The sequence below is a fragment of the Oncorhynchus clarkii genome, chromosome 25 (genome assembly GCF_045791955.1).
Source record: "Oncorhynchus clarkii lewisi isolate Uvic-CL-2024 chromosome 25, UVic_Ocla_1.0, whole genome shotgun sequence".
Taxonomy (NCBI): Eukaryota; Metazoa; Chordata; class Actinopteri; order Salmoniformes; family Salmonidae; genus Oncorhynchus; species Oncorhynchus clarkii.
Genome location: NC_092171.1, coordinates 47,304,017 through 47,325,238, shown reverse-complemented (window position 1 = coordinate 47,325,238; position 21,222 = coordinate 47,304,017). Strand labels below are relative to the sequence as shown.

The following is a 21,222-nucleotide window of genomic DNA, read 5'->3' as shown; positions in this document are numbered from 1 at the left end:
CAGTAGATCTAGCTGGTCTGTCATAATATAATACAGACAGTAGATCTAGCTGGTCTATCATAATATAATAGAGACATAGAGACAGTAGACCTAGCCGGTCTGTCATATTATAATAGAGACAGTAGATCTAGCTGGTCTGTCATAATATAATAGAGACAGTAGATCTAGCTGGTCTGCCATAATATAATAGAGACAGCAGATCTAGTTGGTCTGTCACAATATAATAGAGACAGTAGATCTAGCTGGTCTGTCATAATATAACAGAGACAGTAGATCTAGCTGGTCTGTCATAATGTAACAGAGACAGTAGATCTAGCTTATCTGTCATAATATAACAGAGACAGTAGATCTAGCTGGTCTGTCATAATATAATAGAGACAGAGACAGTAGATCTAGCTGGTCTGTCATATTATAATAGAGACAGTAGATCTAGCTGGTCTGGCATAATATAAGAGAGACCGTATATCGAGTTGGTCTGCCATAACATAATAGAAGCACGTGGGTTCAATCCTTGTTTGACGTTTATGGAAGCTAGCTGATATTATGAAAATGTACTTTCATTAGAACAGTGTAAAGAAAAGGTCAATTGCGTCCAGACTGCAAATGAATCGCACATGCGGGAAGCTGCCGCTGGCTGATCCCGCCCTGGCTTACACAAAAAAAAAACACAATTAACCTGATTTAGAGCCAGACTAGTTACCGTAATTTTCTCACATTGCCATTGCCATTTTTTTCTATTGTCTCTTTTTGGTCCATTTAGATTGCTAATGTCGATTGTATACCATTTCTTTTTTCTAAATGTTAAGGTTAAAAATGTCAAATGTTTTAGGCTCCTAAGTGGACCATAAGGTTAAAACCAAAACAAATTAAGAAAACTAAACTGAAAAACTAAAAACAAAGAATAAAATAAAAAGGTCATGAAAAACTAAGTAGCTCCGCTCCGCCAGTATGTCTCTTTTGGTTCACTTTTGCCGGTCTCAAGCCAGCCGGGTAAAGGACGAGGGTTGGAATTGTATCATAAAAAAACAAGGATCGACAGAAGAAAGTTCATTTGTAGTTCCAAACATATTTAGGGAGTTTTTTACTCACTTTTTGTCTCTCCCACAATGTTATTCCTCACTCCTCCTTCCTTCACATTTACATGCACATTGCCAATTCTGCAAATTAGGTGATGACATGTTTTAGCAACTTCTAGCGACTTTTAGGACAGCCAATAGCTACTTTCCTTACTGAGGTGTTGGCAACACTGCTGACTTTAAACATCGGCTATCTGAGCAGCTAACTGATTGCTGCAGCTGTACATAGCCCATCTGTAAATAGCCCACCCAATCTACCTACCTCATCCCCATATTGTTTTAATTTACATTCTGCTCTTTGCACACCAGTATTTCTACTTGCACATCATCATTTGCTCATCTATCACTCCAGTGTTCATTTGCTAAATTGTAATTACTTCGCTACTATGGCCTATTTATTGCCCTACCTCCATTTGCACGCACTGTATATAGACTTTCTTTTTTTTCTTCTATTGTGTTATTGACTGTACTCTTTATTATTCCATCTGTAACTCTGTGTTGTTGTTTGTGTTGCGCTGCTTTCCTTTATCTTGGCTAGGTCGCAGTTGTAAATAAAAACTTGTTCTCAACTAGCTTACCTGGTTATATAAAGGTGAAATTTAAAAAAACAAGAAACATTTTCCTTTTTCCCAGAAAGGGGATGTAGCTCAGTGGTAGAGCGCATGTATGAGGTCCTGGGTTCAATCCCCAGCTTCTCCATTGAAAGCTTTGCAATGGCCCATCTCCTACTTTCCAGAATGTTGAAATTCTCACCAGGAAACAGAAGTGGTATGGTTGCCAACTTCAATTGCATCATTTTCAAAAACTGAAGTTCATGGGTTCAATGACTGGTCCATACTTGTATTAAGAATTGCTGCTATCATTTCATTGTAGATTCAATGGAGTGGTGTATATAAAAAGTACATTGTTTTAATATTGTATTTTACCTGCAAATAAAATGGGATGGAAGCTCAGAGGGGGAGTGCATGCTATTTATGCATGAGGTCCTTGGTTCAATCCCAAGGTTCTCCACTGAGTTTATTTGTGTGCCAAATTCACATTACACAACTACTACTTTCCAGAATGTTGATAAATATTTTGCAGCATAGATTGGCATGGTGGCCAAGTGGCAAGGCGTCGGTCTTGTAAACCGAAGATCATGGGTTCAAATCCCATCTGTGCCTTACTGAAAATTAGCTGGTACCATGGAGAGGTTCTTTAACTGGAGGAATTTGAAGAAAAGGCAAGTTGTCTCAATATGGCAACCCTGCTAATATATTGTAAGGGGATGTGTCTCTACGGTAGAGCTAATACTTGAAGTGTATGTGGTCTGAAGTTAATCCACAACTTCTCTGATGAGTATATTTAGTTGTTAAATTAGCATTTGCACAACTCCCACTTTCCAGAATGTTGACATTTTAATAAGGAAATAGATGTGCTAAGTCATCTGTTTTTGTAAACTGAAGCACGTGGGTTCAATCCTTGTTTGACGTTTATGGAAGCTGCTGATATTATGAAAATGTACTTTCATTAGAACAGTGTAAAGAAAAGGTCAATTGCGTCCAGACTGCAAATGAATCGCACATGCGGGAAGCTGCCGCTGGCTGATCCCGCCCTGGCTTACACAAAAAAAAAACACAATTAACCTGATTTAGAGCCAGACTAGTTACCGTAATTTTCTCACATTGCCATTGCCATTTTTTTCTATTGTCTCTTTTTGGTCCATTTAGATTGCTAATGTCGATTGTATACCATTTCTTTTTTCTAAATGTTAAGGTTAAAAATGTCAAATGTTTTAGGCTCCTAAGTGGACCATAAGGTTAAAACCAAAACAAATTAAGAAAACTAAACTGAAAAACTAAAAACAAAGAATAAAATAAAAAGGTCATGAAAAACTAAGTAGCTCCGCTCCGCCAGTATGTCTCTTTTGGTTCACTTTTGCCGGTCTCAAGCCAGCCGGGTAAAGGACGAGGGTTGGAATTGTATCATAAAAAAACAAGGATCGACAGAAGAAAGTTCATTTGTAGTTCCAAACATATTTAGGGAGTTTTTTACTCACTTTTTGTCTCTCCCACAATGTTATTCCTCACTCCTCCTTCCTTCACATTTACATGCACATTGCCAATTCTGCAAATTAGGTGATGACATGTTTTAGCAACTTCTAGCGACTTTTAGGACAGCCAATAGCTACTTTCCTTACTGAGGTGTTGGCAACACTGCTGACTTTAAACATCGGCTATCTGAGCAGCTAACTGATTGCTGCAGCTGTACATAGCCCATCTGTAAATAGCCCACCCAATCTACCTACCTCATCCCCATATTGTTTTAATTTACATTCTGCTCTTTGCACACCAGTATTTCTACTTGCACATCATCATTTGCTCATCTATCACTCCAGTGTTCATTTGCTAAATTGTAATTACTTCGCTACTATGGCCTATTTATTGCCCTACCTCCATTTGCACGCACTGTATATAGACTTTCTTTTTTTTCTTCTATTGTGTTATTGACTGTACTCTTTATTATTCCATCTGTAACTCTGTGTTGTTGTTTGTGTTGCGCTGCTTTCCTTTATCTTGGCTAGGTCGCAGTTGTAAATGAAAACTTGTTCTCAACTAGCTTACCTGGTTATATAAAGGTGAAATTTAAAAAAACAAGAAACATTTTTCTTTTTCCCAGAAAGGGGATGTAGCTCAGTGGTAGAGCGCATGCTTCGCATGTATGAGGTCCTGGGTTCAATCCCCAGCTTCTCCATTGAAACCTTTGCAATGGCCCATCTCCTACTTTCCAGAATGTTGAAATTCTCAGCAGGAAACAGAAGTGGTATGGTTGCCAACTTCAATTGCATCATTTTCAAAAACTGAAGTTCATGGGTTCGATGACTGGTCCATACTTGTATTAAGAATTGCTGCTATCATTTCATTGTAGATTCAATGGAGTGGTGTATGTAAAAAGTACATTGTATTAATATTGTATTTTACCTGCAAATAAAATGGGATGGAAGCTCAGAGGGGGAGTGCATGCTATTTATGCATGAGGTCCTTGGTTCAATCCCAAGGTTCTCCACTGAGTTTATTTGTGTGCCAAATTCACATTACACAACTACTACTTTCCAGAATGTTGATAAATATTTTGCAGCATAGATTGGCATGGTGGCCAAGTGGCAAGGCGTCGGTCTTGTAAACCGAAGATCATGGGTTCAAATCCCATCTGTGCCTTACTGAAAATTAGCTGGTACCATGGAGAGGTTCTTTAACTGGAGGAATTTGAAGAAAAGGCAAGTTGTCTCAATATGGCAACCCTGCTAATATATTGTAAGGGGATGTGTCTCTACGGTAGAGCTAATACTTGAAGTGTATGTGGTCTGAAGTTAATCCACAACTTCTCTGATGAGTATATTTAGTTGTTAAATTAGCATTTGCACAACTCCCACTTTCCAGAATGTTGACATTTTAATAAGGAAATAGATGTGCTAAGTCATCTGTTTTTGTAAACTGAAGCACGTGGGTTCAATCCTTGTTTGACGTTTATGGAAGCTAGCTGATATTATGAAAATGTACTTTCATTAGAACAGTGTAAAGAAAAGGTCAATTGCGTCCAGACTGCAAATGAATCGCACATGCGGGAAGCTGCCGCTGGCTGATCCCGCCCTGGCTTACACAAAAAAAAAACACAATTAACCTGATTTAGAGCCAGACTAGTTACCGTAATTTTCTGACATTGCCATTGCCATTTTTTTCTATTGTCTCTTTTTGGTCCATTTAGATTGCTAATGTCGATTGTATACCATTTCTTTTTTCTAAATGTTAAGGTTAAAAATGTCAAATGTTTTAGGCTCCTAAGTGGACCATAAGGTTAAAACCAAAACAAATTAAGAAAACTAAACTGAAAAACTAAAAACAAAGAATAAAATAAAAAGGTCATGAAAAACTAAGTAGCTCCGCTCCGCCAGTATGTCTCTTTTGGTTCACTTTTGCCGGTCTCAAGCCAGCCGGGTAAAGGACGAGGGTTGGAATTGTATCATAAAAAAACAAGGATCGACAGAAGAAAGTTCATTTGTAGTTCCAAACATATTTAGGGAGTTTTTTACTCACTTTTTGTCTCTCCCACAATGTTATTCCTCACTCCTCCTTCCTTCACATTTACATGCACATTGCCAATTCTGCAAATTAGGTGATGACATGTTTTAGCAACTTCTAGCGACTTTTAGGACAGCCAATAGCTACTTTCCTTACTGAGGTGTTGGCAACACTGCTGACTTTAAACATCGGCTATCTGAGCAGCTAACTGATCGCTGCAGCTGTACATAGCCCATCTGTAAATAGCCCACCCAATCTACCTACCTCCATTTGCACGCACTGTATATAGACTTTCTTTTTTTTCTTCTATTGTGTTATTGACTGTACTCTTTATTATTCCATCTGTAACTCTGTGTTGTTGTTTGTGTTGCGCTGCTTTCCTTTATCTTGGCTAGGTCGCAGTTGTAAATGAAAACTTGTTCTCAACTAGCTTACCTGGTTATATAAAGGTGAAATTTAAAAAAACAAGAAACATTTTTCTTTTTCCCAGAAAGGGGATGTAGCTCAGTGGTAGAGCGCATGCTTCGCATGTATGAGGTCCTGGGTTCAATCCCCAGCTTCTCCATTGAAACCTTTGCAATGGCCCATCTCCTACTTTCCAGAATGTTGAAATTCTCAGCAGGAAACAGAAGTGGTATGGTTGCCAACTTCAATTGCATCATTTTCAAAAACTGAAGTTCATGGGTTCAATGACTGGTCCATACTTGTATTAAGAATTGCTGCTATCATTTCATTGTAGATTCAATGGAGTGGTGTATGTAAAAAGTACATTGTATTAATATTGTATTTTACCTGCAAATAAAATGGGATGGAAGCTCAGAGGGGGAGTGCATGCTATTTATGCATGAGGTCCTTGGTTCAATCCCAAGGTTCTCCACTGGGTTCATTTGTGTGCCAAATTCACATTACACAACTACTACTTTCCAGAATGTTGATAAATATTTTGCAGCATAGATTGGCATGGTGGCCAAGTGGCAAGGCGTCGGTCTTGTAAACCGAAGATCATGGGTTCAAATCCCATCTGTGCCTTACTGAACATTAGCTGGTACCATGGAGAGGTTCTTTAACTGGAGGAATTTGAAGAAAAGGCAAGTTGTCTCAATATGGCAACCCTGCTAATATATTGTAAAGGGATTTGTCTCTACGGTAGAGCTAATACTTGAAGTGTATGTGGTCTGAAGTTAATCCACAACTTCTCTGATGAGTATATTTAGTTGTTAAATTAGCATTTGCACAACTCCCACTTTCCAGAATGTTGACATTCTAATAAGGAAATAGATGTGCTAAGTCATCTGTTTTTGTAAACTGAAGCACGTGGGTTCAATCCTTGTTTGACGTTTATGGAAGCTAGCTGATATTATGAAAATGTACTTTCATTAGAACAGTGTAAAGAAAAGGCCAATTGCGTCCAGACTGCAAATGAATCGCACATGCGGGAAGCTGCCGCTGGCTGATCCCGCCCTGGCTTACACAAAAAAAAAACACAATTAACCTGATTTAGAGCCAGACTAGTTACCGTAATTTTCTCACATTGCCATTGCCATTTTTTTCTATTGTCTCTTTTTGGTCCATTTAGATTGCTAATGTCGATTGTATACCATTTCTTTTTTCTAAATGTTAAGGTTAAAAATGTCAAATGTTTTAGGCTCCTAAGTGGACCATAAGGTTAAAACCGAAACAAATTAAGAAAACTAAACTGAAAAACTAAAAACAAAGAATAAAATAAAAAGGTCATGAAAAACTAAGTAGCTCCGCTCCGCCAGTATGTCTCTTTTGGTTCACTTTTGCCGGTCTCAAGCCAGCCGGGTAAAGGACGAGGGTTGGAATTGTATCATAAAAAAACAAGGATCGACAGAAGAAAGTTCATTTGTAGTTCCAAACATATTTAGGGAGTTTTTTACTCACTTTTTGTCTCTCCCACAATGTTATTCCTCACTCCTCCTTCCTTCACATTTACATGCACATTGCCAATTCTGCAAATTAGGTGATGACATGTTTTAGCAACTTCTAGCGACTTTTAGGACAGCCAATAGCTACTTTCCTTACTGAGGTGTTGGCAACACTGCTGACTTTAAACATCGGCTATCTGAGCAGCTAACTGATCGCTGCAGCTGTACATAGCCCATCTGTAAATAGCCCACCCAATCTACCTACCTCATCCCCATATTGTTTTAATTTACATTCTGCTCTTTGCACACCAGTATTTCTACTTGCACATCATCATTTGCTCATCTATCACTCCAGTGTTCATTTGCTAAATTGTAATTACTTCGCTACTATGGCCTATTTATTGCCCTACCTCCATTTGCACGCACTGTATATAGACTTTCTTTTTTTTCTTCTATTGTGTTATTGACTGTACTCTTTATTATTCCATCTGTAACTCTGTGTTGTTGTTTGTGTTGCGCTGCTTTCCTTTATCTTGGCTAGGTCGCAGTTGTAAATGAAAACTTGTTCTCAACTAGCTTACCTGGTTATATAAAGGTGAAATTTAAAAAAACAAGAAACATTTTTATTTTTCCCAGAAAGGGGATGTAGCTCAGTGGTAGAGCGCATGCTTCGCATGTATGAGGTCCTGGGTTCAATCCCCAGCTTCTCCATTGAAACCTTTGCAATGGCCCATCTCCTACTTTCCAGAATGTTGAAATTCTCAGCAGGAAACAGAAGTGGTATGGTTGCCAACTTCAATTGCATCATTTTCAAAAACTGAAGTTCATGGGTTCAATGACTGGTCCATACTTGTATTAAGAATTGCTGCTATCATTTCATTGTAGATTCAATGGAGTGGTGTATATAAAAAGTACATTGTATTAATATTGTATTTTACCTGCAAATAAAATGGGATGGAAGCTCAGAGGGGGAGTGCATGCTATTTATGCATGAGGTCCTTGGTTCAATCCCAAGGTTCTCCACTGAGTTTATTTGTGTGCCAAATTCACATTACACAACTACTACTTTCCAGAATGTTGATAAATATTTTGCAGCATAGATTGGCATGGTGGCCAAGTGGCAAGGCGTCGGTCTTGTAAACCGAAGATCATGGGTTCAAATCCCATCTGTGCCTTACTGAAAATTAGCTGGTACCATGGAGAGGTTCTTTAACTGGAGGAATTTGAAGACAAGGCAAGTTGTCTCAATATGGCAACCCTGCTAATATATTGTAATAGGATGTGTCTCTACGGTAGAGCTAATACTTGAAGTGTATGTGGTCTGAAGTTAATCCACAACTTCTCTGATGAGTATATTTAGTTGTTAAATTAGCATTTGCACAACTCCCACTTTCCAGAATGTTGACATTTTAATAAGGAAATAGATGTGCTAAGTCATCTGTTTTTGTAAACTGAAGCATGTGGGTTCAATCCTTGTTTGACGTTTATGGAAGCTAGCTGATATTATGAAAATGTACTTTCATTAGAACAGTGTAAAGAAAAGGTCAATTGCGTCCAGACTGCAAATGAATCGCACATGCGGGAAGCTGCCGCTGGCTGATCCCGCCCTGGCTTACACAAAAAAAAAACACAATTAACCTGATTTAGAGCCAGACTAGTTACCGTAATTTTCTCACATTGCCATTGCCATTTTTTTCTATTGTCTCTTTTTGGTCCATTTAGATTGCTAATGTCAATTGTATACCATTTCTTTTTTCTAAATGTTAAGGTTAAAAATGTCAAATGTTTTAGGCTCCTAAGTGGACCATAAGGTTAAAACCAAAACAAATTAAGAAAACTAAACTGAAAAACTAAAAACAAAGAATAAAATAAAAAGGTCATGAAAAACTAAGTAGCTCCGCTCCGCCAGTATGTCTCTTTTGGTTCACTTTTGCCGGTCTCAAGCCAGCCGGGTAAAGGACGAGGGTTGGAATTGTATCATAAAAAAACAAGGATCGACAGAAGAAAGTTCATTTGTAGTTCCAAACATATTTAGGGAGTTTTTTACTCACTTTTTGTCTCTCCCACAATGTTATTCCTCACTCCTCCTTCCTTCACATTTACATGCACATTGCCAATTCTGCAAATTAGGTGATGACATGTTTTAGCAACTTCTAGCGACTTTTAGGACAGCCAATAGCTACTTTCCTTACTGAGGTGTTGGCAACACTGCTGACTTTAAACATCGGCTATCTGAGCAGCTAACTGATTGCTGCAGCTGTACATAGCCCATCTGTAAATAGCCCACCCAATCTACCTACCTCATCCCCATATTGTTTTAATTTACATTCTGCTCTTTGCACACCAGTATTTCTACTTGCACATCATCATTTGCTCATCTATCACTCCAGTGTTCATTTGCTAAATTGTAATTACTTCGCTACTATGGCCTATTTATTGCCCTACCTCCATTTGCACGCACTGTATATAGACTTTCTTTTTTTTCTTCTATTGTGTTATTGACTGTACTCTTTATTATTCCATCTGTAACTCTGTGTTGTTGTTTGTGTTGCGCTGCTTTCCTTTATCTTGGCTAGGTCGCAGTTGTAAATGAAAACTTGTTCTCAACTAGCTTACCTGGTTATATAAAGGTGAAATTTAAAAAAACAAGAAACATTTTTCTTTTTCCCAGAAAGGGGATGTAGCTCAGTGGTAGAGCGCATGCTTCGCATGTATGAGGTCCTGGGTTCAATCCCCAGCTTCTCCATTGAAACCTTTGCAATGGCCCATCTCCTACTTTCCAGAATGTTGAAATTCTCAGCAGAAAACAGAAGTGGTATGGTTGCCAACTTCAATTGCATCATTTTAAAAAACTGAAGTTCATGGGTTCAATGACTGGTCCATACTTGTATTAAGAATTGCTGCTATCATTTCATTGTAGATTCAATGGAGTGGTGTATGTAAAAAGTACATTGTATTAATATTGTATTTTACCTGCAAATAAAATGGGATGGAAGCTCAGAGGGGGAGTGCATGCTATTTATGCATGAGGTCCTTGGTTCAATCCCAAGGTTCTCCACTGGGTTCATTTGTGTGCCAAATTCACATTACACAACTACTACTTTCCAGAATGTTGATAAATATTTTGCAGCCTAGATTGGCATGGTGGCCAAGTGGCAAGGCGTCGGTCTTGTAAACCGAAGATCATGGGTTCAAATCCCATCTGTGCCTTACTGAACATTAGCTGGTACCATGGAGAGGTTCTTTAACTGGAGGAATTTGAAGAAAAGGCAAGTTGTCTCAATATGGCAACCCTGCTAATATATTGTAAAGGGATTTGTCTCTACGGTAGAGCTAATACTTGAAGTGTATGTGGTCTGAAGTTAATCCACAACTTCTCTGATGAGTATATTTAGTTGTTAAATTAGCATTTGCACAACTCCCACTTTCCAGAATGTTGACATTCTAATAAGGAAATAGATGTGCTAAGTCATCTGTTTTTGTAAACTGAAGCACGTGGGTTTAATCCTTGTTTGACGTTTATGGAAGCTAGCTGATATTATGAAAATGTACTTTCATTAGAACAGTGTAAAGAAAAGGCCAATTGCGTCCAGACTGCAAATGAATCGCACATGCGGGAAGCTGCCGCTGGCTGATCCCGCCCTGGCTTACACAAAAAAAAAACACAATTAACCTGATTTAGAGCCAGACTAGTTACCGTAATTTTCTCACATTGCCATTGCCATTTTTTTCTATTGTCTCTTTTTGGTCCATTTAGATTGCTAATGTCGATTGTATACCATTTCTTTTTTCTAAATGTTAAGGTTAAAAATGTCAAATGTTTTAGGCTCCTAAGTGGACCATAAGGTTAAAAACCAAAACAAATTAAGAAAACTAAACTGAAAAACTAAAAACAAAGAATAAAATAAAAAGGTAATGAAAAACTAAGTAGCTCCGCTCCGCCAGTATGTCTCTTTTGGTTCACTTTTGCCGGTCTCAAGCCAGCCGGGTAAAGGACGAGGGTTGGAATTGTATCATAAAAAAACAAGGATCGACAGAAGAAAGTTCATTTGTAGTTCCAAACATATTTAGGGAGTTTTTTACTCACTTTTTGTCTCTCCCACAATGTTATTCCTCACTCCTCCTTCCTTCACATTTACATGCACATTGCCAATTCTGCAAATTAGGTGATGACATGTTTTAGCAACTTCTAGCGACTTTTAGGACAGCCAATAGCTACTTTCCTTACTGAGGTGTTGGCAACACTGCTGACTTTAAACATCGGCTATCTGAGCAGCTAACTGATTGCTGCAGCTGTACATAGCCCATCTGTAAATAGCCCACCCAATCTACCTACCTCATCCCCATATTGTTTTAATTTACATTCTGCTCTTTGCACACCAGTATTTCTACTTGCACATCATAATTTGCTCATCTATCACTCCAGTGTTCATTTGCTAAATTGTAATTACTTCGCTACTATGGCCTATTTATTGCCCTACCTCCATTTGCACGCACTGTATATAGACTTTCTTTTTTTTCTTCTATTGTGTTATTGACTGTACTCTTTATTATTCCATCTGTAACTCTGTGTTGTTGTTTGTGTTGCGCTGCTTTCCTTTATCTTGGCTAGGTCGCAGTTGTAAATGAAAACTTGTTCTCAACTAGCTTACCTGGTTATATAAAGGTGAAATTTAAAAAAACAAGAAACATTTCTCTTTTTCCCAGAAAGGGGATGTAGCTCAGTGGTAGAGCGCATGCTTCGCATGTATGAGGTCCTGGGTTCAATCCCCAGCTTCTCCATTGAAACCTTTGCAATGGCCCATCTCCTACTTTCCAGAATGTTGAAATTCTCAGCAGGAAACAGAAGTGGTATGGTTGCCAACTTCAATTGCATCATTTTCAAAAACTGAAGTTCATGGGTTCGATGACTGGTCCATACTTGTATTAAGAATTGCTGCTATCATTTCATTGTAGATTCAATGGAGTGGTGTATATAAAAAGTACATTGTATTAATATTGTATTTTACCTGCAAATAAAATGGGATGGAAGCTCAGAGGGGGAGTGCATGCTATTTATGCATGAGGTCCTTGGTTCAATCCCAAGGTTCTCCACTGAGTTTATTTGTGTGCCAAATTCACATTACACAACTACTACTTTCCAGAATGTTGATAAATATTTTGCAGCATAGATTGGCATGGTGGCCAAGTGGCAAGGCGTCGGTCTTGTAAACCGAAGATCATGGGTTCAAATCCCATCTGTGCCTTACTGAAAATTAGCTGGTACCATGGAGAGGTTCTTTAACTGGAGGAATTTGAAGAAAAGGCAAGTTGTCTCAATATGGCAACCCTGCTAATATATTGTAAGGGGATGTGTCTCTACGGTAGAGCTAATACTTGAAGTGTATGTGGTCTGAAGTTAATCCACAACTTCTCTGATGAGTATATTTAGTTGTTAAATTAGCATTTGCACAACTCCCACTTTCCAGAATGTTGACATTTTAATAAGGAAATAGATGTGCTAAGTCATCTGTTTTTGTAAACTGAAGCACGTGGGTTCAATCCTTGTTTGACGTTTATGGAAGCTAGCTGATATTATGAAAATGTACTTTCATTAGAACAGTGTAAAGAAAAGGTCAATTGCGTCCAGACTGCAAATGAATCGCACATGCGGGAAGCTGCCGCTGGCTGATCCCGCCCTGGCTTACACAAAAAAAAAACACAATTAACCTGATTTAGAGCCAGACTAGTTACCGTAATTTTCTGACATTGCCATTGCCATTTTTTTCTATTGTCTCTTTTTGGTCCATTTAGATTGCTAATGTCGATTGTATACCATTTCTTTTTTCTAAATGTTAAGGTTAAAAATGTCAAATGTTTTAGGCTCCTAAGTGGACCATAAGGTTAAAACCAAAACAAATTAAGAAAACTAAACTGAAAAACTAAAAACAAAGAATAAAATAAAAAGGTCATGAAAAACTAAGTAGCTCCGCTCCGCCAGTATGTCTCTTTTGGTTCACTTTTGCCGGTCTCAAGCCAGCCGGGTAAAGGACGAGGGTTGGAATTGTATCATAAAAAAACAAGGATCGACAGAAGAAAGTTCATTTGTAGTTCCAAACATATTTAGGGAGTTTTTTACTCACTTTTTGTCTCTCCCACAATGTTATTCCTCACTCCTCCTTCCTTCACATTTACATGCACATTGCCAATTCTGCAAATTAGGTGATGACATGTTTTAGCAACTTCTAGCGACTTTTAGGACAGCCAATAGCTACTTTCCTTACTGAGGTGTTGGCAACACTGCTGACTTTAAACATCGGCTATCTGAGCAGCTAACTGATCGCTGCAGCTGTACATAGCCCATCTGTAAATAGCCCACCCAATCTACCTACCTCCATTTGCACGCACTGTATATAGACTTTCTTTTTTTTCTTCTATTGTGTTATTGACTGTACTCTTTATTATTCCATCTGTAACTCTGTGTTGTTGTTTGTGTTGCGCTGCTTTCCTTTATCTTGGCTAGGTCGCAGTTGTAAATGAAAACTTGTTCTCAACTAGCTTACCTGGTTATATAAAGGTGAAATTTAAAAAAACAAGAAACATTTTTCTTTTTCCCAGAAAGGGGATGTAGCTCAGTGGTAGAGCGCATGCTTCGCATGTATGAGGTCCTGGGTTCAATCCCCAGCTTCTCCATTGAAACCTTTGCAATGGCCCATCTCCTACTTTCCAGAATGTTGAAATTCTCAGCAGGAAACAGAAGTGGTATGGTTGCCAACTTCAATTGCATCATTTTCAAAAACTGAAGTTCATGGGTTCAATGACTGGTCCATACTTGTATTAAGAATTGCTGCTATCATTTCATTGTAGATTCAATGGAGTGGTGTATGTAAAAAGTACATTGTATTAATATTGTATTTTACCTGCAAATAAAATGGGATGGAAGCTCAGAGGGGGAGTGCATGCTATTTATGCATGAGGTCCTTGGTTCAATCCCAAGGTTCTCCACTGGGTTCATTTGTGTGCCAAATTCACATTACACAACTACTACTTTCCAGAATGTTGATAAATATTTTGCAGCATAGATTGGCATGGTGGCCAAGTGGCAAGGCGTCGGTCTTGTAAACCGAAGATCATGGGTTCAAATCCCATCTGTGCCTTACTGAACATTAGCTGGTACCATGGAGAGGTTCTTTAACTGGAGGAATTTGAAGAAAAGGCAAGTTGTCTCAATATGGCAACCCTGCTAATATATTGTAAAGGGATTTGTCTCTACGGTAGAGCTAATACTTGAAGTGTATGTGGTCTGAAGTTAATCCACAACTTCTCTGATGAGTATATTTAGTTGTTAAATTAGCATTTGCACAACTCCCACTTTCCAGAATGTTGACATTCTAATAAGGAAATAGATGTGCTAAGTCATCTGTTTTTGTAAACTGAAGCACGTGGGTTCAATCCTTGTTTGACGTTTATGGAAGCTAGCTGATATTATGAAAATGTACTTTCATTAGAACAGTGTAAAGAAAAGGCCAATTGCGTCCAGACTGCAAATGAATCGCACATGCGGGAAGCTGCCGCTGGCTGATCCCGCCCTGGCTTACACAAAAAAAAAACACAATTAACCTGATTTAGAGCCAGACTAGTTACCGTAATTTTCTCACATTGCCATTGCCATTTTTTTCTATTGTCTCTTTTTGGTCCATTTAGATTGCTAATGTCGATTGTATACCATTTCTTTTTTCTAAATGTTAAGGTTAAAAATGTCAAATGTTTTAGGCTCCTAAGTGGACCATAAGGTTAAAACCGAAACAAATTAAGAAAACTAAACTGAAAAACTAAAAACAAAGAATAAAATAAAAAGGTCATGAAAAACTAAGTAGCTCCGCTCCGCCAGTATGTCTCTTTTGGTTCACTTTTGCCGGTCTCAAGCCAGCCGGGTAAAGGACGAGGGTTGGAATTGTATCATAAAAAAACAAGGATCGACAGAAGAAAGTTCATTTGTAGTTCCAAACATATTTAGGGAGTTTTTTACTCACTTTTTGTCTCTCCCACAATGTTATTCCTCACTCCTCCTTCCTTCACATTTACATGCACATTGCCAATTCTGCAAATTAGGTGATGACATGTTTTAGCAACTTCTAGCGACTTTTAGGACAGCCAATAGCTACTTTCCTTACTGAGGTGTTGGCAACACTGCTGACTTTAAACATCGGCTATCTGAGCAGCTAACTGATCGCTGCAGCTGTACATAGCCCATCTGTAAATAGCCCACCCAATCTACCTACCTCATCCCCATATTGTTTTAATTTACATTCTGCTCTTTGCACACCAGTATTTCTACTTGCACATCATCATTTGCTCATCTATCACTCCAGTGTTCATTTGCTAAATTGTAATTACTTCGCTACTATGGCCTATTTATTGCCCTACCTCCATTTGCACGCACTGTATATAGACTTTCTTTTTTTTCTTCTATTGTGTTATTGACTGTACTCTTTATTATTCCATCTGTAACTCTGTGTTGTTGTTTGTGTTGCGCTGCTTTCCTTTATCTTGGCTAGGTCGCAGTTGTAAATGAAAACTTGTTCTCAACTAGCTTACCTGGTTATATAAAGGTGAAATTTAAAAAAACAAGAAACATTTTTATTTTTCCCAGAAAGGGGATGTAGCTCAGTGGTAGAGCGCATGCTTCGCATGTATGAGGTCCTGGGTTCAATCCCCAGCTTCTCCATTGAAACCTTTGCAATGGCCCATCTCCTACTTTCCAGAATGTTGAAATTCTCAGCAGGAAACAGAAGTGGTATGGTTGCCAACTTCAATTGCATCATTTTCAAAAACTGAAGTTCATGGGTTCAATGACTGGTCCATACTTGTATTAAGAATTGCTGCTATCATTTCATTGTAGATTCAATGGAGTGGTGTATATAAAAAGTACATTGTATTAATATTGTATTTTACCTGCAAATAAAATGGGATGGAAGCTCAGAGGGGGAGTGCATGCTATTTATGCATGAGGTCCTTGGTTCAATCCCAAGGTTCTCCACTGAGTTTATTTGTGTGCCAAATTCACATTACACAACTACTACTTTCCAGAATGTTGATAAATATTTTGCAGCATAGATTGGCATGGTGGCCAAGTGGCAAGGCGTCGGTCTTGTAAACCGAAGATCATGGGTTCAAATCCCATCTGTGCCTTACTGAAAATTAGCTGGTACCATGGAGAGGTTCTTTAACTGGAGGAATTTGAAGACAAGGCAAGTTGTCTCAATATGGCAACCCTGCTAATATATTGTAATAGGATGTGTCTCTACGGTAGAGCTAATACTTGAAGTGTATGTGGTCTGAAGTTAATCCACAACTTCTCTGATGAGTATATTTAGTTGTTAAATTAGCATTTGCACAACTCCCACTTTCCAGAATGTTGACATTTTAATAAGGAAATAGATGTGCTAAGTCATCTGTTTTTGTAAACTGAAGCATGTGGGTTCAATCCTTGTTTGACGTTTATGGAAGCTAGCTGATATTATGAAAATGTACTTTCATTAGAACAGTGTAAAGAAAAGGTCAATTGCGTCCAGACTGCAAATGAATCGCACATGCGGGAAGCTGCCGCTGGCTGATCCCGCCCTGGCTTACACAAAAAAAAAACACAATTAACCTGATTTAGAGCCAGACTAGTTACCGTAATTTTCTCACATTGCCATTGCCATTTTTTTCTATTGTCTCTTTTTGGTCCATTTAGATTGCTAATGTCAATTGTATACCATTTCTTTTTTCTAAATGTTAAGGTTAAAAATGTCAAATGTTTTAGGCTCCTAAGTGGACCATAAGGTTAAAACCAAAACAAATTAAGAAAACTAAACTGAAAAACTAAAAACAAAGAATAAAATAAAAAGGTCATGAAAAACTAAGTAGCTCCGCTCCGCCAGTATGTCTCTTTTGGTTCACTTTTGCCGGTCTCAAGCCAGCCGGGTAAAGGACGAGGGTTGGAATTGTATCATAAAAAAACAAGGATCGACAGAAGAAAGTTCATTTGTAGTTCCAAACATATTTAGGGAGTTTTTTACTCACTTTTTGTCTCTCCCACAATGTTATTCCTCACTCCTCCTTCCTTCACATTTACATGCACATTGCCAATTCTGCAAATTAGGTGATGACATGTTTTAGCAACTTCTAGCGACTTTTAGGACAGCCAATAGCTACTTTCCTTACTGAGGTGTTGGCAACACTGCTGACTTTAAACATCGGCTATCTGAGCAGCTAACTGATTGCTGCAGCTGTACATAGCCCATCTGTAAATAGCCCACCCAATCTACCTACCTCATCCCCATATTGTTTTAATTTACATTCTGCTCTTTGCACACCAGTATTTCTACTTGCACATCATCATTTGCTCATCTATCACTCCAGTGTTCATTTGCTAAATTGTAATTACTTCGCTACTATGGCCTATTTATTGCCCTACCTCCATTTGCACGCACTGTATATAGACTTTCTTTTTTTTCTTCTATTGTGTTATTGACTGTACTCTTTATTATTCCATCTGTAACTCTGTGTTGTTGTTTGTGTTGCGCTGCTTTCCTTTAACTTGGCTAGGTCGCAGTTGTAAATGAAAACTTGTTCTCAACTAGCTTACCTGGTTATATAAAGGTGAAATTGAAAAAAACAAGAAACATTTTTCTTTTTCCCAGAAAGGGGATGTAGCTCAGTGGTAGAGCGCATGCTTCGCATGTATGAGGTCCTGGGTTCAATCCCCAGCTTCTCCATTGAAACCTTTGCAATGGCCCATCTCCTACTTTCCAGAATGTTGAAATTCTCAGCAGAAAACAGAAGTGGTATGGTTGCCAACTTCAATTGCATCATTTTAAAAAACTGAAGTTCATGGGTTCAATGACTGGTCCATACTTGTATTAAGAATTGCTGCTATCATTTCATTGTAGATTCAATGGAGTGGTGTATATAAAAAGTACATTGTATTAATATTGTATTTTACCTGCAAATAAAATGGGATGGAAGCTCAGAGGGGGAGTGCATGCTATTTATGCATGAGGTCCTTGGTTCAATCCCAAGGTTCTCCACTGAGTTTATTTGTGTGCCAAATTCACATTACACAACTACTACTTTCCAGAATGTTGATAAATATTTTGCAGCATAGATTGGCATGGTGGCCAAGTGGCAAGGCATCGGTCTTGTAAACCGAAGATCATGGGTTCAAATCCCATCTGTGCCTTACTGAAAATTAGCTGGTACCATGGAGAGGTTCTTTAACTGGAGGAATTTGAAGAAAAGGCAAGTTGTCTCAATATGGCAACCCTGCTAATATATTGTAAGGGGATGTGTCTCTACGGTAGAGCTAATACTTGAAGTGTATGTGGTCTGAAGTTAATCCACAACTTCTCTGATGAGTATATTTCGTTGTTAAATTAGCATTTGCACAACTCCCACTTTCCAGAATGTTGACATTTTAATAAGGAAATAGATGTGCTAAGTCATCTGTTTTTGTAAACTGAAGCACGTGGGTTCAATCCTTGTTTGACGTTTATGGAAGCTAGCTGATATTATGAAAATGTACTTTCATTAGAACAGTGTAAAGAAAAGGTCAATTGCGTCCAGACTGCAAATGAATCGCACATGCGGGAAGCTGCCGCTGGCTGATCCCGCCCTGGCTTACACAAAAAAAAAACACAATTAACCTGATTTTGAGCCAGACTAGTTACCGTAATTTTCTCACATTGCCATTGCCATTTTTTTCTATTGTCTCTTTTTGGTCCATTTAGATTGCTAATGTCGATTGTATACCATTTCTTTTTTCTAAATGTTAAGGTTAAAAATGTCAAATGTTTTAGGCTCCTAAGTGGACCATAAGGTTAAAACCAAAACAAATTAAGAAAACTAAACTGAAAAACTAAAAACAAAGAATAAAATAAAAAGGTCATGAAAAACTAAGTAGCTCCGCTCCGCCAGTATGTCTCTTTTGGTTCACTTTTGCCGGTCTCAAGCCAGCCGGATAAAGGACGAGGGTTGGAATTGTATCATAAAAAAACAAGGATCGACAGAAGAAAGTTCATTTGTAGTTCCAAACATATTTAGGGAGTTTTTTACTCACTTTTTGTCTCTCCCACAATGTTATTCCTCACTCCTCCTTCCTTCACATTTACATGCACATTGCCAATTCTGCAAATTAGGTGATGACATGTTTTAGCAACTTCTAGCGACTTTTAGGACAGCCAATAGCTACTTTCCTTACTGAGGTGTTGGCAACACTGCTGACTTTAAACATCGGCTATCTGAGCAGCTAACTGATCGCTGCAGCTGTACATAGCCCATCTGTAAATAGCCCACCCAATCTACCTACCTCATCCCCATATTGTTTTAATTTACATTCTGCTCTTTGCACACCAGTATTTCTACTTGCACATCATCATTTGCTCATCTATCACTCCAGTGTTCATTTGCTAAATTGTAATTACTTCGCTACTATGGCCTATTTATTGCCCTACCTCCATTTGCACGCACTGTATATAGACTTTCTTTTTTTTCTTCTATTGTGTTATTGACTGTACTCTTTATTATTCCATCTGTAACTCTGTGTTGTTGTTTGTGTTGCGCTGCTTTCCTTTATCTTGGCTAGGTCGCAGTTGTAAATGAAAACTTGTTCTCAACTAGCTTACCTGGTTATATAAAGGTGAAATTGAAAAAAACAAGAAACATTTTTCTTTTTCCCAGAAAGGGGATGTAGCTCAGTGGTAGAGCGCGTGCTTCGCATGTATGAGGTCCTGGGTTCAATCCCCAGCTTCTCCATTGAAACCTTTGCAACGGCCCATCTCCTACTTTCCAGAATGTTGAAATTCTCAGCAGGAAACAGAAGTGGTATGGTTGCCAACTTCAATTGCATCATTTTCAAAAACTGAAGTTCATGGGTTCGATGACTGGTCCATACTTGTATTAAGAATTGCTGCTATCATTTCATTGTAGATTCAATGGAGTGGTGTATATAAAAAGTACATTGTATTAATATTGTATTTTACCTGCAAATAAAATGGGATGGAAGCTCAGAGGGGGAGTGCATGCTATTTATGCATGAGGTCCTTGGTTCAATCCCAAGGTTCTCCACTGGGTTCATTTGTGTGCCAAATTCACATTACACAACTACTACTTTCCAGAATGTTGATAAATATTTTGCAGCATAGATTGGCATGGTGGCCAAGTGGCAAGGCGTCGGTCTTGTAAACCGAAGATCATGGGTTCAAATCCCATCTGTGCCTTACTGAAAATTAGCTGGTACCATGGAGAGGTTCTTTAACTGGAGGAATTTGAAGAAAAGGCAAGTTGTCTCAATATGGCAACCCTGCTAATATATTGTAAGGGGATGTGTCTCTACGGTAGAGCTAATACTTGAAGTGTATGTGGTCTGAAGTTAATCCACAACTTCTCTGATGATTATATTTAGTTGTTAAATTAGCATTTGCACAACTCCCACTTTCCAGAATGTTGACATTCTAATAAGGAAATAGATGTGCTAAGTCATCTGTTTTTGTAAACTGAAGCACGTGGGTTCAATCCTTGTTTGACGTTTATGGAAGCTAGCTGATATTATGAAAATGTACTTTCATTAGAACAGTGTAAAGAAAAGGTCAATTGCGTCCAGACTGCAAATGAATCGCACATGCGGGAAGCTGCCGCTGGCTGATCCCGCCCTGGCTTACACAAAAAAAAAACACAATTAACCTGATTTAGAGCCAGACTAGTTACCGTAATTTTCTCACATTGCCATTGCCATTTTTTCTATTGTCTCTTTTTGGTCCATTTAGATTGCTAATGTCGATTGTATACCATTTCTTTTTTCTAAATGTTAAGGTTAAAAATGTCAAATGTTTTAGGCTCCTAAGTGGACCATAAGGTTAAAAACCAAAACAAATTAAGAAAACTAAACTGAAAAACTAAAAACAAAGAATAAAATAAAAAGGTCATGAAAAACTAAGTAGCTCCGCTCCGCCAGTATGTCTCTTTTGGTTCACTTTTGCCGGTCTCAAGCCAGCCGGGTAAAGGACGAGGGTTGGAATTGTATCATAAAAAAACAAGGATCGACAGAAGAAAGTTCATTTGTAGTTCCAAACATATTTAGGGAGTTTTTTACTCACTTTTTGTCTCTCCCACAATGTTATTCCTCACTCCTCCTTCCTTCACATTTACATGCACATTGCCAATTCTGCAAATTAGGTG

General features: G+C 38.3%; 19 non-coding genes across 19 annotated transcripts; all 19 read left to right on the top strand.

The window, feature by feature from the left end:
* Nucleotides 1–2,167: 2,167 nt before the first annotated feature.
* trnat-ugu (transfer RNA threonine (anticodon UGU)) lies at nucleotides 2,168–2,239 on the top strand. Its single transcript has one exon. It is a non-coding gene; the product is annotated as a tRNA-Thr (tRNA).
* Nucleotides 2,240–3,737: 1,498 nt separating this feature from the next.
* On the top strand, nucleotides 3,738–3,809 carry trnaa-cgc (transfer RNA alanine (anticodon CGC)). The gene has a single exon. It is a non-coding gene; the product is annotated as a tRNA-Ala (tRNA).
* Nucleotides 3,810–4,201: 392 nt separating this feature from the next.
* Nucleotides 4,202–4,273, top strand: trnat-ugu (transfer RNA threonine (anticodon UGU)). The gene has a single exon. It is a non-coding gene; the product is annotated as a tRNA-Thr (tRNA).
* Nucleotides 4,274–5,627: 1,354 nt separating this feature from the next.
* trnaa-cgc (transfer RNA alanine (anticodon CGC)) lies at nucleotides 5,628–5,699 on the top strand. The gene has a single exon. It is a non-coding gene; the product is annotated as a tRNA-Ala (tRNA).
* A 392-nt stretch (nucleotides 5,700–6,091) lies between these two features.
* trnat-ugu (transfer RNA threonine (anticodon UGU)) lies at nucleotides 6,092–6,163 on the top strand. Its single transcript has one exon. It is a non-coding gene; the product is annotated as a tRNA-Thr (tRNA).
* A 1,499-nt stretch (nucleotides 6,164–7,662) lies between these two features.
* trnaa-cgc (transfer RNA alanine (anticodon CGC)) lies at nucleotides 7,663–7,734 on the top strand. Its single transcript has one exon. It is a non-coding gene; the product is annotated as a tRNA-Ala (tRNA).
* Nucleotides 7,735–8,126: 392 nt separating this feature from the next.
* trnat-ugu (transfer RNA threonine (anticodon UGU)) lies at nucleotides 8,127–8,198 on the top strand. Its single transcript has one exon. It is a non-coding gene; the product is annotated as a tRNA-Thr (tRNA).
* A 1,499-nt stretch (nucleotides 8,199–9,697) lies between these two features.
* Nucleotides 9,698–9,769, top strand: trnaa-cgc (transfer RNA alanine (anticodon CGC)). Its single transcript has one exon. It is a non-coding gene; the product is annotated as a tRNA-Ala (tRNA).
* Nucleotides 9,770–10,161: 392 nt separating this feature from the next.
* Nucleotides 10,162–10,233, top strand: trnat-ugu (transfer RNA threonine (anticodon UGU)). The gene has a single exon. It is a non-coding gene; the product is annotated as a tRNA-Thr (tRNA).
* Nucleotides 10,234–11,733: 1,500 nt separating this feature from the next.
* trnaa-cgc (transfer RNA alanine (anticodon CGC)) lies at nucleotides 11,734–11,805 on the top strand. Its single transcript has one exon. It is a non-coding gene; the product is annotated as a tRNA-Ala (tRNA).
* Nucleotides 11,806–12,197: 392 nt separating this feature from the next.
* Nucleotides 12,198–12,269, top strand: trnat-ugu (transfer RNA threonine (anticodon UGU)). Its single transcript has one exon. It is a non-coding gene; the product is annotated as a tRNA-Thr (tRNA).
* A 1,354-nt stretch (nucleotides 12,270–13,623) lies between these two features.
* Nucleotides 13,624–13,695, top strand: trnaa-cgc (transfer RNA alanine (anticodon CGC)). The gene has a single exon. It is a non-coding gene; the product is annotated as a tRNA-Ala (tRNA).
* A 392-nt stretch (nucleotides 13,696–14,087) lies between these two features.
* trnat-ugu (transfer RNA threonine (anticodon UGU)) lies at nucleotides 14,088–14,159 on the top strand. Its single transcript has one exon. It is a non-coding gene; the product is annotated as a tRNA-Thr (tRNA).
* A 1,499-nt stretch (nucleotides 14,160–15,658) lies between these two features.
* Nucleotides 15,659–15,730, top strand: trnaa-cgc (transfer RNA alanine (anticodon CGC)). The gene has a single exon. It is a non-coding gene; the product is annotated as a tRNA-Ala (tRNA).
* A 392-nt stretch (nucleotides 15,731–16,122) lies between these two features.
* trnat-ugu (transfer RNA threonine (anticodon UGU)) lies at nucleotides 16,123–16,194 on the top strand. Its single transcript has one exon. It is a non-coding gene; the product is annotated as a tRNA-Thr (tRNA).
* A 1,499-nt stretch (nucleotides 16,195–17,693) lies between these two features.
* trnaa-cgc (transfer RNA alanine (anticodon CGC)) lies at nucleotides 17,694–17,765 on the top strand. Its single transcript has one exon. It is a non-coding gene; the product is annotated as a tRNA-Ala (tRNA).
* Nucleotides 17,766–18,157: 392 nt separating this feature from the next.
* On the top strand, nucleotides 18,158–18,229 carry trnat-ugu (transfer RNA threonine (anticodon UGU)). Its single transcript has one exon. It is a non-coding gene; the product is annotated as a tRNA-Thr (tRNA).
* Nucleotides 18,230–19,728: 1,499 nt separating this feature from the next.
* On the top strand, nucleotides 19,729–19,800 carry trnaa-cgc (transfer RNA alanine (anticodon CGC)). The gene has a single exon. It is a non-coding gene; the product is annotated as a tRNA-Ala (tRNA).
* A 392-nt stretch (nucleotides 19,801–20,192) lies between these two features.
* Nucleotides 20,193–20,264, top strand: trnat-ugu (transfer RNA threonine (anticodon UGU)). The gene has a single exon. It is a non-coding gene; the product is annotated as a tRNA-Thr (tRNA).
* The last annotated feature ends 958 nt before the right edge of the window (nucleotides 20,265–21,222 follow it).